We start from the raw sequence: 14,981 nt of genomic DNA, 5'->3' as shown, positions 1-14,981 counted from the left end.
GACATTATATATGTGAATTATGCAATGTTATCTTCTTGCAAGGCATTATGTATGTGAATTATGCAATGCCACGTTGTTTAGGCAAGCGTCATATATGTGAATTATATCATGCCGTCCTTTTTTGTATTTCTCATTTCTTTTGTCGACAATGTTTGTATATTCAACTACTCTTCCGGTGCATCAGCCATTTGAATTGGTGATGGAGAAATCTAGAGTGAAAACAAGGTCTTCAGAGCAGACAATGTTACCTGCTGGAGCAGATATCTTGCTGGTTACAGATAGCTCTTCAGAGGAGGATTCAAAGGCAGATGACCAGTCCTATTATCCTCCTGAGGTGTATGCTCAAACTTGGCAGGGTTATATTACTCATATAATGCATATGTTGTATTGCAATGCTTAGTTTTTACATCATATACACAATATTGAATGCCATCTCCTTAGTTGACACATCATATATGCGATTGCCCTCTGCTCACTTCCTTAGTATATAAATCATATATTTGAATTATGTCATGCCATGATGTTTACATGGACATCATGTATCTGAATTATGGCATGCCAACCCATTTTCTAAAGACATAATATAGTTATATAATCTGATCCTGTTTACATAGTCATCATATTTTAAATTATGTCATTCTATCCGTGAATTATATCATGCCATCATGTTTCCATCAACGGCAAGTTTTTGATTTATGCATGCTAACCACTTTAATAGACACATCGTATAGTTATATCATGTCCTCTTGTTTACTTAGTCATCATATTTTGAAGTATGCCGTTCTATCCTGTTTAGTTAGCCATCATACATGTGAAATTGTGTCATGCTATCCTGTTTAATTAGCCATCATATATGTGAAATTATGTCCTTCTATTCTGTTTGCTTGGACAACATAAATGTGAATTATTGCATGCCCTGTTTTTGTTCCTACTATCCATTGCACCTGTCTATCTTACAATGTCTGTATATTCAATTACTTTTCTTGTTTATCAGCCATTTCAATTGGAGGGAGTGATGGCAGTATCGGTGGGAGTAAAAACACGGTCTTCAGAAAAGAACGTGCTACCTGTCGATGTAGATAGAACCACGGTTGTACTTGCCCAAGAACCAACCCCACCACACATAACCCACACTCATGCAGATTGCACCCCTACCCAGTTGGACAAAGAACCAGCTACACCCCTTCTAACCCAACCCCAGCAAATAGACACCAAGTTCCCGTTGACACAACACTGTCTCCACCACAGAGCACCCAAACACGAGCAGTTAGTATGGCAACTGAAGTGCCCAAATCACGAGGACCACCACTCTGAACCCGAAGTCAATGCTTAAAGCAGGAGAAGAATTGTTCTCAGGTCAGGTTCCGTAGCTATGGTTCATACTACATTGCTCTTGCATCACTGTATTTACTGATGCCAACTAATTTCAAATTTGAAGGATGCAATTGAAACTCCAATGGCGCAACAGGTATGTTTTAAACCTGTTTCTTCAACGTGTTTGGATGTTTGCTGTTGTAACTTGCTCTATGTTGATTTTAGTTTCAATTGAATAAATAGTTATGTTCTCATGCCATGCACATTACAAGTGTTGTTATTGTTGTGTAGTTTCCCACACTTATATTCTGTCTATGCTGCTTTCTCGTAAATAGATATGATTTGAACTGTATCTATCTTGATTTGGCAACATAAACTAGAATGATATAGACCATACAGTGACCATACTACATAGATATATGTTTGTTTCATGCTGTTATCCTGTCCACCTTACTACTGAACTGGTTTACCAAAATGAGTTTCATATACTACATTGTAAACCTAAGATGTGTTTGTTTGTTTCTCTTTTAGAACACGGATAAAATATTGGAGAAGAGTACCCTGTTATGCAATGGTAAAGGAAGTAATGCAGATAAGGTTCAAGATAGTGAGACATCCCTGTTGGTCTCCAAGAAAGCTGATAAAAACTATACTGAAGACACTGAGACAACCAAGTCCTGTCTTGATGTAGTGTTTGAGTTACTGGCTACCACTGCTAGCACCAGCTCTTCGAACTCGTTGCCTGAATCAGTTCGGCTTCTTGAGTCTCAACTTCAAGTTGAAAGACATCGATCAGATGTTATGCGACAGGAAGCTGAAGGACTGAGGAAGTCCCTGCAGAATTCAGATGCATACTTTCTGGTGCAACAGCAAGCGCTGGAGGACTTAAGCACCAAACAAGAGAAAGTTAATAAGCTTGCTAAGCATCTTGCCAGCATTATGGGTACCCAGGATATTGTTTCTTGAGCTCTTCTGAAGTGGTTTCAGTTCTAGACTTGTTTTGCTGTGGCATTTATATGCTGCTGTGTTCCCTATATTTGCACTGGTGGCGAACTTTGATGCCCAGTGGATGTAATATGTGTAATAGCCATGATAGCCTAGTGTAAGTTGCTTGCTTATTTATTTCCTTATTGTCTTGTTTATTTGTTTGCTTGTAGTCAGTGCAGTTCTTTTTCTGCGGTTTGCTAGTGGCTGCAATAACCTATTTTTTAAAACTAGGCCACAATAACCATGGGCTAATATTTACTGTAGTGACACTGGGCCTCCTACGGGCCGTACAAACAGTGGGCCTTCTACGGTCCGTATAAACAGTGGGCCTTCTACGGGCCGTAGAAACACTGGGCCTTCTACGGGCCGTAGAAACACTGGGCCTTCAACGGGCCGTATCATCAATGGGCCTTATACGGGCCGTATGATCGATTGGCCAAACATGGGCCAAATAGACCGCATTCTGGCCGTAAACGGGCTAGATTTGGAATCGTCCGTTCATGGGCTGACCATAACGGGCCATCATTAATAGGCCGTATTTGATGACGCTATGAAAAGGCCCAACGTATTAACGGACCACAAATGGGCCGACTATAACCACGAGCTGAATTTGGCCCACAAGCAGAAAATGGCAGTAACGGGCCATAAGTAAAAGAATGCTAGAAAATAGCCCAAGAATAAATGGGCTCTGAGAAGGCCGAAAGATAACATGGGCTGGAAACGGCCCAACGGAATAACGAGCCGTTAATGGGTATAAAGTGATACACTGCTCTTTATGGGCCAGTTTCACCACGGGCCGTTAATGGGTGTAAAGTGATACATTGTTCATTACAGGCCAGTTTCACCATGGGTCGTTAATAGGCCAAGAGTTACATAGCGCCCCATATGGGCCGAAAGACGTCATGGGCCATACATGGGCCAGAAGTGAAAACGGGCTGGAATCATATTGGATGGCCCAGATGACGCAGCTAGGCCTAATTCGAATACGGCGTAAAGGGCCTTGGGTTAGCGGGCTGTAAATGGGCTATATGCGAACATGCCGTTAACAGGCTTTCCATGGGCCGGCCTTTTCATAGGAATGGGCCTCTGTTGGGCCGTGCCACGTGTCGACGTATCGTAGGCGCCTTCTGTCCAATGAGTGGATGACATCTGTCCCAGCGATGAGCTGACACGTGTTTCCTCCAGCCAATGATGATTTTACACGTGGAAAATCCCCCTTGGTCGGGGCTATTAACGGGTTATCGGATCCAAAAACCGACCCGATAGCTTAACGGCGTTCCCTTACGGTGGATGCCACATGTCGGTCACCCTTGACGAAAGCACTTCTGTGACGCGCGATTTATCGTCATGGAAGTGGACAATTCCATGATGACAATTTTGGTAATGTCATGGAACACTTCTACGACACCACAAGTATGACTATCTTGATTCTGTCATAAAATTGTCATGGATGTACATGCATGACAGAAAACGCGACCTACTGTGACAAACACGTATCATCACGGAAGTGTTTTTTTTGTAGTGAGGGGAGGCGTTGCTTTTATCGCCGGACATCGTGTGTACACGTGGCAGAAGGGGGGCATCACCGCGCCGCCCTTGAAGCGCCGCCCATTAGGAATCAATGGAAGGCTGACTGGCGAGCAGCCTTGCCATTGACTCCCCATGGGAAACCGAGGCATTCTGAGGACGACGAGGCGAGTGTCGCTGACTCGAAGGGCCCACGGCTCTTTCGCCCCAAAATCACTCCCACCGGCGCCCCTGGGTGCCCCCTAGCGCACCAGTTTCGGCCCAAACCGGCGAAAAATGGGCTCCTGGGGGCGCGACTGGGCCGATTTTTGGGCGCCGGCGCTGAAAAATTGCCCGGGGGGCCTGTTGGGGGCGTGGCTGGAGATGCTCTAAGTAGGTCACACCATGGATCAACATGAATAAGTAAGTTTGCACATTAAATTTATGTGCTTGGCACTGGTTAATTTTTGAGATTTGTGAGATCATGAAGATGATCATTGTGGGAACCAAAGTGTTGGTTTTGTTTGTGATCTGGGCATGATCACTGTTTTGGTTACGAGGTAACCCGTCTGGTAATAGAGTTCGAGGGACTCGGTGCACAAGTTTGATTTCACTGCATTGTATGTTATTGCATTTTATTTAACTTGAGTAATTGTCATGGTATTATTTCCCATTATGCTCATGATTGTTGTGAGCTTGCAAGTACATTCAATGTACTAACCTGGCATGTCATGACAGATTTCAGGAATGGATCGGAGTTCTTCCCGTGTCTAGATCGTGTCCACATCAGTGTCCCTATGCTATGGAGTTCTGCTTTGTCGTCATTCTGCTGCCTCTTAGTTATCGTGATCGAGGCCCCTTCATGTTAATAATGTACATATTGTTCAGCCGCATTATGTGTGCCGCTTGGCCTCGCTACTTGATGTAATATCGAACTTATGTTTCCGCTATCATCAATAAAGTGGTTTTTTTGTACCAAGATGTTGTGTGTTGCGATAAGACTTGATCTCTGGGCTGGCAATGCAAGGTAAACTGGTTGCCCTGAGCTGGGGTGCCACAACGCTTGGTATCAGAGCTTCATTGACTGTAGGACACACTAGACCGTCAACGCGCGAGTTGAACGGTAGCTAGTGTAGTTTTTAGTGCTAGTAGTAACAACTTTGGTTGCTGCATTGCATGCATTTTATTTATTTTTATTGCTAACCGTCTAATGATTGTGAGTGTAGATGGCCCCGGTTCCATTCCTGTACTAGTCCGAGCCAGCACCCTACACCTCGCCGCATATGCTTCAGAACGTGTGGCGTTGATCCAGTGTACCAGGTGTATCAGGAGCATCTGGCCGGCTCACTGTATGAGTATTATGCGGAGGTCACTTTATACCACAGTTCCCCTTCCGGTGCTTACACTCGTTCCTCTAAGGGTGGTTTCGCTTCCATGCCATTCCAGGCCATCCAGCTTGCTGGACTCAAGGCTCTTGTAGACCTGCGCTACAATGAGGTTCGCATGCAAGCTCATCCAGGTTTCTACTTCTACCCGTCTCTGCACGAGAACGGGCGTATCCGCTTCCCTTTTGTTGATCCGGCGTGCGATCATCCTCCCAGCCACCTTTCTCGCTATATCACTGCCAATTATCTCTTGATCTGTGAGTTAGCCCGAGAGTTAACCCGAGACCGGATAGCTCTTGTCGCTGCTCGGAATAGGAACCCTCCACCTACTATCGAATATACCCCGTTCGTTCTTCCAGCCTCTGTTTCCCCTGCTACTCAAGTGACCACTTAGGGTACCACGAACCTTTTGGCAGTGACTCCTTGCAGTGCTCCTGCTGCTTGGGCTTCCCATGTTGCTACTCCTGCAACCCCTATGCTCCAGTCTCACCCCGCACCTGCCCCTGAGGGAGAGTCCTCGAGGCAACGCCATCGTGTCACTTTTAACCCGGAGGTTTCCACTATCGTTAGATTTTTATCCGCAGTTGTCATGAGGTTGATGCATGGATGTAGTCGTACGTGTCATGATGCTTAGTTTCATGTATGAGGGTAGTCGAACCCGTCATGATGTTTACCTTTCATGTATGAGTCTATGTATAATTATGTTAGGAACTTTTTATTATTCGCTTTGATTTTTTGCCGCTTTCTTTCGGATTTGTCGCTGGCTTTTCTTCCCATTTTTGGATGTTGCTCATATCGGTTGCTTTATATTGGAAAAAACAAACAAATAGGATGACGAGGGGAGGCAGTAGCAGTCACGCTTGTGAGCATGTCCCTATTTGTCGCTTAGCAAGACAGGCATGACATTCCCCCGAGTCGTATTCTCCACCACCGCCTCCACCACCACATCCGCTATCCACTGAACAAATCATGTGCATGTTCAAAGAAAGAAGAAACAACGACCTAATTGAGCTGTTGAAGAGTGTGCAAGCTATTGCTGGGCAGAATGGAAATCAGAATGGTCATCACTCCAAGCTGTCAGATTTTTAGAGGACTAAGCCTCCCAGTTTTAGCCAAGCTATCGATCCTTTGGAAGCTGATGATTGGTTGAGAACTATTATGAAAAGCTTGAGATTGCTCGCACTGAAGAAGCTGACAAGGTTCCGTTTGCTATGCACTATCTTGAGGGAGTTGCCGCTATATGGTGGGATAATGCTAAAGCTATGTGGCATGCGGACAAAGAAATTACTTGGACTAAATTCAAGGATCATTTCCGCAAGTACCATATTCCCGCCGGTATTATGAAGGTCAAGTAGCGCGGATTCCTCGCTCTCACCCAAGGAAGCCGGTTAGTAAGTGAGTACCTGCATAAGTTCAACCATTTGGCCTGGTATTCTCTCTATGATGTGGCCCCAGAAGAAAGAAATATCGATAGATTTCTTGGAGGACTGAATCAACACCTTAGATGCACTCTTAGTATGCTCGACTTTCCGGATTTCTAGACACTGGTAAACAAAGCCCTCATTGCAGAAAGAGAACACAAGCTCATGAACGAAAATAGGCCCGCTAATAATGATCACAAGCACAAATTCGAGCCTAAGAAGGATGTACAACCAGTGCAGAAGGCTCGTACCTGGCAGCAGAACGTAAACAAGACCACTACTGAAGTCAAGAATTTCGTAACTAGTCCGGTGCGCGAAGAATGTCAACACAACAACTCGTGCTTTAATTGTGGGTAAACCAGACATTATGCCAGATAGTGCCCCAGGAACGGCAAGTCAAATGCTCCATTCAGGCCGCAAGTCAACCACATGGGGCCATATCCTATCCAGAAGACCATCCAAGGGCAAGTTCACCACCTCTCCACAGATGAAGCCCAAGAGGACCTGGAAGTCGTCATTGGTATGTTTCCTGTTAATAGCATACCTGCTATAATTTTATTTGACTCTGGGGCTTCCCACTCTTTTATTTCATGTAGTTTTGTTGCCCAAAACAAGTTTCCTTGCTCGATTTTGGGAAAAGGTATGATGGTACAATCCCCGGGATCCGTGCTCAGAAGCAATCTCGTCTGCCGCAATTTGGAAATTGGTATCAAGGGGGTCATCTTCCCAACTTCTTTGGTCGTTATTGAGTCTACTAAGTTGGATATTATTTTTGGGATCGACTGGTTGACCCAATATCAAGTATGCATCAACTGGGCGACCAAAGAAGTCACGTTGACAAGTCAGGAAGGTCGGACTACAAAATTCTTTGCTCGAAGAAGCATACCCAAGAAGGACATGATCTTCACCGCTGTAGCTGAAGAATTGGAATTAATTATTGTGGTCAGTGAGTTTCCAGATGTATTCCCTAAGGAATTACCAGGAATACCGCCAGACGAGAGCTTGAGTTTGCAATTGACCTTGTGCCCGGGACCGCACCGTTATACAAGAAGTATTATCGGATGCCTTCCTCCGAATTAGTGGAATTAAAGAAACAGCCTGATGAGATGCTTTAGAAAGGATACATTCGTCCAAGCTCTTCACCATGGGGATCACCCGCAATATTCGTGGACAAGAAGGACGACAGTCTCCGAATGTGTGTGGATTACCGTCGGTTGAATGATGTCACTATCAAGAACAAATATCCACTACCGAGGATTGATGATTTGTTTGTCAAATCGATGGAGCAAAAGTATTCTCCAAATTTTATTTGAGGACCGGATATCACCAGGTCAAAATCAAGAAGGAAGATATTCCTAAGACCGCGTTCACTACTCGATACGGTCTCTATGAATATACAGTCATGTCTTTCGGTCTCCCAATGCCCCTGCTTTCTTCATGCATATGTTGAATAAGGTATTCATGGATTTCTTGGATAATTTTGTGGTGGTCTTCATCGATGACATCCTCATATACTCGGAAGGTGAAGAAGAGCACAAGGGACATCTCAGAGCAGTCTTGCACAGACTCCGTGACCATCAGCTATATGCAAAATTCAGCAAATGTGAGTTCTGGCTCAAGCAAGTCGAGTTTTGGGGGCATGTTCTTTCAACAGAAGGCATAGTCATGGATCCAAGTAAGGTGAAGGACGTGCTTGATTGGATGGCACCCACGACCGTATTTGAGATCTGGAGTTTCCTTGGATTAGCCAGATACTACCGCCGCTTCATCGAAGGCTTCTCTAAGATTGCCAAGCCAATGACAAAGCTTCTCAAGAAAGATAAGAAGTTTGAATGGACTAAGGACTGTGAGAAGAGCTTTAATGAGCTGAAGACCAGACTGACAACAGCACCTGTGTTGACCCTTCCAGACATCTACCGTAGCTTTGATGTATATTGTGACGCATCCAGGAGAGGTATTGGATGTGTACTCATGCAAGATGGCAAGGTTGTAGCATATGCATCTCGACAGCTATGACCTCACGAAGGGAACTATCCAACACATGATTTGGAGTTGGCCGCCGTTGTGCATGCTTTGAAAATCTGGAGACACTACCTCATTGCAAAAGATGTCAGATATTTACCGACCACAAGAGTCTCTAGTATACATTCACTCAACCAGACTTAAACCTTCGACAATGAAGATGGCTCGAGTTGGTCAAGGATTATGATCTTGGAATCAACTACCACCCCGGTAAGGCCAATGGTGTTGCCGATGCTCTCAGCTGCAAGCTTGCCAGCTTGAATGTCCTAATAGAGTCCTTGCCTCCCGAACTCCAATAAGAGATCACTTAGCTTAATTTAATTATTGTTGATGCGGGCCTTGCCAATATATTGGAAGTCACTCCTACTCTTGAGGATGAGATCTGCATGGCCCAGCAAGATGACCCAGTCCTACAAAACCATGTCACAGGTATGCAAGAAGGCAAGACCCAGGATTTCTCTAAGGATAAGAAAAGTACTCCAAGGTTTCAAGGATGGATTTGCGTACCTAAGCAAGTAGACCTAAGGAACAAGCTTTTGGCAGAAGCACACGAATCTTTGTATTCAATTCACCCAGGAGGTACAAAAATGTATGAAGACCTTCAATAGATATTTTGGTGGGATGGAATGAAGAAAGACATTGCATACTTTGTCGCTTGTTGCGATGTATGCAACAAAGTGAAGGTGGAACACCAGAAACCCGCCGGACTTCTTCAACCTTTACCCGTTCCACAATGGAAATGGGACGATGTCTTCATGGATTTCATCACAGGCCTACCAATTACTCACCGAGGCAATGAAGCAGTATGGGTTGGTGGACATGCTGACTAAGGTAACTCACTTCATTCCCATCCGAACCACCTACCGAGCCGATCAACTCGCACAACTATATGTGTCCAAAATCGTCAATTTGCAAGGAGTGCCAAGAACGATCACTTCAGACCGAGGTTCTCTCTTTACCTCAGCATTCTGGTCACGTCTCCATCAAGTCTTGGGGACTGCCCTAAAATATAGCACAACCTATCATCCTCAGACAGACGGGTAGACTGAGCGGATAAACCAAGTACTTCAAGATATGCTCCGAGCATGTGCTTTGGCCCAAGGACCCAAGTGGGAAGATTGTCTGTCGTATGCTGAGTTCTACTACAACAACAGTTTCCAGACCAGTGTGAAGATGTCACCATAGGAAGCTTTGTATGGCCGTAAGTGCCGCACTCCGCTAAACTAGTCTCAAACAGAGATAGCCACATTTTCGGAACCGACTTAATGATGGAGGCTGAAAAGCAAGTCAAGGAGATCTGAGATAGACTGCAATTGGCTAAATCCCGAGAAAAGAGTTATTATGATGCAAAGCACCGTCAGATCAGCTTTGAACCCGAAGAGTATGTGTACCTTCGAGTCACACCTATGAAAGGAGTCAAGAGATTTTAGACCCGAGGAAAACTGGCACCCAGAAATATTGGTCCATTCCCAATTATGTCCAGAGTTGGTACAGTTGCTTATCAGTTGGAGTTGCCACTGGAATTGTCGGAAGTGCACAATGTGTTCCATGTCTCTCGGCTGAGGAGGTGTATCTCGACACCTAAGGAAAGGACTGATATGGCAGAGAGAGCTTGCTAAGGATTTAACCTACGAGGAGAGACCCATCAGAGTATTGGATAAGACCGAAAGAGTGACTCGCAGTAAAGTGACAAAGTTTTATAAGGTTAAGTGGGAGCATGACACCGACGAAGAAGCAACTTGGGAAAGAGAGGAATTTTTAAGGGCAGCCTATCCAGAATTGTTTTCCCGAGCAACCGAATCTCGAGGATGAGATTCATCCTAAGTGGGGGAGGTTTGTGACAGCCTGGTTTTTGCCTTCTCTCTTTTTTCGGATTTCTTTGCCTTTTGTTTTGAAGTTGGAGTTTTTGAATCAACTCAATTGGACTTAAACACTTGGGCATGTCCTTGATTTTCACCCAAGTGATCCATCCCTCTCAAAATCATCATTTCATCCCTGATAAATCCCAAAATGGCCCTTGGAATATTTTCCATAATTGAAAAATATTCTTTTTCTTCTCTAAAAATCATTTCAGCAACATATGCTTCAAAGCAACCCTCGTTTTTCTTGCTCCCAAAAATATGAGAAAATTCCCAAATATTCTTTGAACCTTGGCACACCTCCCTGTGCAAAAAATAATTCATACTTATTTGGATAATTTTTGCTACAAAAAATCATGTCTGTTTTGGCCTCAAAATGCAGTTTCTACAGCAAGTATATTATTCCTTGATCCAATGAGGCTGATTTTTCTTGACATTGATTACCCTCCTAAGAGAATCTTAACCCCAGGAGATTATCCCTAAAATCCTTCTAGAACCTCTCCAAACACCGTGCCAAAGTTTCTGACCAGAAACTTGCTCCTTAGCTCTTGTTAAATTTGGTCGGCCTGGCAGTGTGCCATCTCTTCCCCTAGACTAAACATTGCACGGACAACACACTAGACATGGTATGGCATCACTTGGGCGTCGTTTTGACCGAGCTAGAGTGGTGACCGCGTGTGGACACATGCTCTGGCATGCATTCGACGCGCTCTGGGCCGCGCCTGAGCCTCTGTTTGTCGCGTGCTCGTCTCAGTGCTCGCCGCCGACTGCCGCACCGCGCCACCAGCTTTGTCTCTTCATGCTTGACCTCTCCCTGGCGCTCGCCGACACCGGAGCTGCCGCAGCGAGCACCGGCATGACGCGGCCAAAGCCACAGTGCACCCCATGCCATTGTCTTCGTCCGCGCCCGCGTTCCTGTGCTTGTTCGGAAGCTTCACAGTTGCCGCGTGATCATTGAGCCCTCTCCACGCCTCCTTAGCACTCCTCGTTGCTGTGCGCCGCCTTCCAGAGAGCTCCGGCGGAGCCAAGAACCCCCAACCCCCTCCTCATATAAATACCAAGCCATCTGGTCTCTTCGAGCTCATCCATCCACTCTTCCATCCACCACAACCAGTAGAGGAGCCGCAGCCCGGCCTGGCAGGCCTAGGGCCATCGTGCTCAAGCTCGAGCTCGCCGGTGATCCCCTCTGCTTGCCCCCACCTCTCCACTAATCCTCGAGCTCCGGCTCATTCTTTGGCGACTCCCTGGTAGTCCGTTGGTGCCTGCTGACCTGGTTGGAGCCCCTGGAACCGCTGCTTCCCGCCGCCTTCTTCATCTCCGGCGAGACCTGACCGCAGCCACCGCTTGGGAGGTTGACGAGCCACAGGTACAGGCAGGGTCGTGACCCCCTCTAGCCATCTATCCCTCTCAAATTGGCCGGTGAGCCCTCCTCGCCGGCATGAGCTCTAGCGGAGCACCGCCAACCCTCTGATTCTCTCTCTCTCCACACCCGACAGGCGGGGCCCACTATCAGCCTCTCCACTCGCACCCAAAGCGGTACGAGTGGAGGCGTATTCTCATAATATGCTTTCGACGTCACCCCCCAGGAATTCTTTTATTTGAATTTAATTCAAATATTTTGACCACAAACTTTGACCAACCATAACTTTTGAACCATAAGTCCAAATGAGTTGACTCTTTTTGCATTGTGTTTGTATTGAAAAGTTCTAGCAGCACCCCGGAATGGAGATTTTTCTTTGCTGTCTACAATTTATGGTGAATTTCAGAATGATTCTTGATATTTTCTTTTGCTGTTTTTAAATATTTTCAGAGGGAGAAGCTTGTCTTGAAGATAACCAGGAGGAGTGTGAACTTCCTCTGCACTAAGGCAAGACACACCAACATTTGCATGGTATAATTTCAATATTTATGATTTTCCCAACTTGAATATGTGTTATTTCATGCGTTTAATTATTTAAATGAATTTTGCTTAAGTTAGTTACTTTGTCATTGTTGAAATGCTTGCTTTACAGTAGTGTTTTAATGCTTGGACTCGGTGCACAAGTTTGATTGCACTGCATAAGTAGTATGTTATTGCATTGTATTTAACTTGATTAATTGTCATGATATTGTTTGCCATTATGCTTATGATTGTTGTGAGCTTGCAAGTACATTCAGTGTACTGACCTGGCATGTCATGCCAGATTTCAGGAAAGTTTTACTGGATCGAAGTGCTTCATGTGTCTAGACCGTGTGCACATAGGTGTCCCTGTGCTATGGAGTTCCTCTTCGTCGTCGTTCTGCTGCCGCTTAGTTATCATGATCGAGGCCCCTTCATGTTCATTAAATAATGTACATATTGTTCAGCCGCATCGTGTGTGCTGCTTGGCCTTGCTACTAGATGTAATATGGAACTTATGTTTCCGCTAGCATCAATAAAGCGGTTGTTTTTTGTACCAAGATGGTGTGTGTTGCTAGAAGACTTGATCTCTAGGCTGGAAATGCAATGTAAACCAGTTGCTCTGAGCTGAGGTGCCACAACATCCAGAAGCAATACAAGATCATCAGCAACGGACAGGAGAAGGACTCTGTGGTTGACCTTGCTGTGACTATCATCGACCCCTTCTATGCCAACATGAAATAAGACGTCGATATCAAGAACCTGAACACGTGGGAGGTACCTCTGAATCTAGCCTACATAACCTACGCGGACAAGGACACATACGCATGCTACGACATGTATAGGCGGATCTTGCACATGAGGTAGTGTCTGCTTCCTGTAACCGACGAGTACACAGACAACCGTTGCGTCATGATCAAGCATGCCAGGAAGGTCTAGATGATGGACTTTATCTGTTTAAGCACCTTTACCATATGAGTGTTTCATGCATTAGCCTATGCATTGTAATTATTTGTTTTGTCCGAAATATTTCGTCTAAGAACCTAATAACATGTTTGCTTTGTTAGTGGCTATTTGCTTATGTATGTAAGTAGTTCACTGGGCTGTCATGCTTTGAATCTCCTTCCTCACAACATACCCCCCTTCTCAGGTGGACCCAGCAGGTCTTGTACACAAACATCTGGGACCAACCACCTATCCATCTATATTTCTTTATTTTGTTCAATCTTTTGTCCTCTTCCTACAGCGGCTACTGGCGCTGCCGCGCACGCCTCGGTGACCCATCCTAGCCGATGGCACTGGCCAGGCCATCCCTCTACTCCCATGCATTCTTCGATGGCGACAGCTCCATCGGCCCACCCTGCACCCTAACAAGTCAACCCTCGTACTCCCCTCCGCTTGCATCTTCCCCAGATCCAGTTCGTTCGGTCCGAGGTCTCGATGTCATCCTCCGCCTTGGTACTCTTGTCGCGGTGCCGCCGTCTGTCATTCCCAACATGGTCAACAAAACAAGAGGAATCAGGAGACGACTGTTCGTCGAGAGGCTGACAGTCCCGGGCCCACCAGGTCCATGGCCTAGGTTTTATTGTTTAACATGCACATCCTAGGACATGCAGACACATTTGATCCAGGTGGTTTCAACTTTTTTTTCGGGTCTAGCAGGTATCAAGTGGCCTCTGGGCCTCCCAGCCTAGCTTGTCTATAACATCAACAACCCAAGTTATGTTTGTTTTTTCAAGATGATGCACAACTCAGTTCTATTTTTCTATAAGAATGCAAAATTGTACCTATGTTTTCCCTTCTATAATAGTATTTATATTTATATTTTTATCTTATTATATTACACATATATATAATAGAAACAACATAAGGCTCCGTTAAACCTGTCGTTCGTCCAACCATTGAATAGACCTTCCCACTTCCTTTATTTTTCATTTTTATTAATCCTATATCTGAATTTTCTCCCACTTTCTTTTTTGATGTAATCTGAGTTTTCTCCTAGTACTTTTCCCTAGAACCAACTCAACTGTCCCACGTCTAGCCTAAAAAATAATAATATCCCACGTCCTATTAACTCATCAAATTAAAATGATATTTTATTTCGTAAATCGAAAGTTCTTACAAAATAATAATAATAATTGTTTATATATAACTTCGCAAGTTAACTCCTAGTGATTGCATGCAAAAGCTTGCAAAAAGATTTTACTGACCAATGCAGTACTAGATGTGCAATCATGTGTTTATATTCTTATAACATTTCTCCGTCTAACCCAACATGATATTTTCACCCAACCCAGCAAGTCAGCAGATTTCGAGAAAAATACATATGGGCTTTAAATTGTAACATAATATATAAACAGGTTGCATAAATGCTACATCATTGTTTCAGCCAGCCCATCAAATGGACTGGCTGACATGTGGGCCAGTAGGTCGAAGCCTAAGCAATGCATTGGATTTACATCCAACGACCGGCATTCTTCTTCAATCTCTCGTCTTCTTCCCCCAGCGCTGCCGGGACCGCCTGCTCCAGCCTCCGGCGTCCAGCGATGCTGTTTTGTGTGCCTTGCTGCGAAACGTTACTCCACCGATGGCTAGGCCATCCCTCCAC

The sequence above is a fragment of the Triticum dicoccoides genome, chromosome 7A (genome assembly GCF_002162155.2).
Source record: "Triticum dicoccoides isolate Atlit2015 ecotype Zavitan chromosome 7A, WEW_v2.0, whole genome shotgun sequence".
Lineage (NCBI taxonomy): Eukaryota > Viridiplantae > Streptophyta > Magnoliopsida > Poales > Poaceae > Triticum > Triticum dicoccoides.
The sequence above is the reverse complement of the archived record's forward strand: the minus strand, read 5'-3'. Positions refer to the sequence as shown.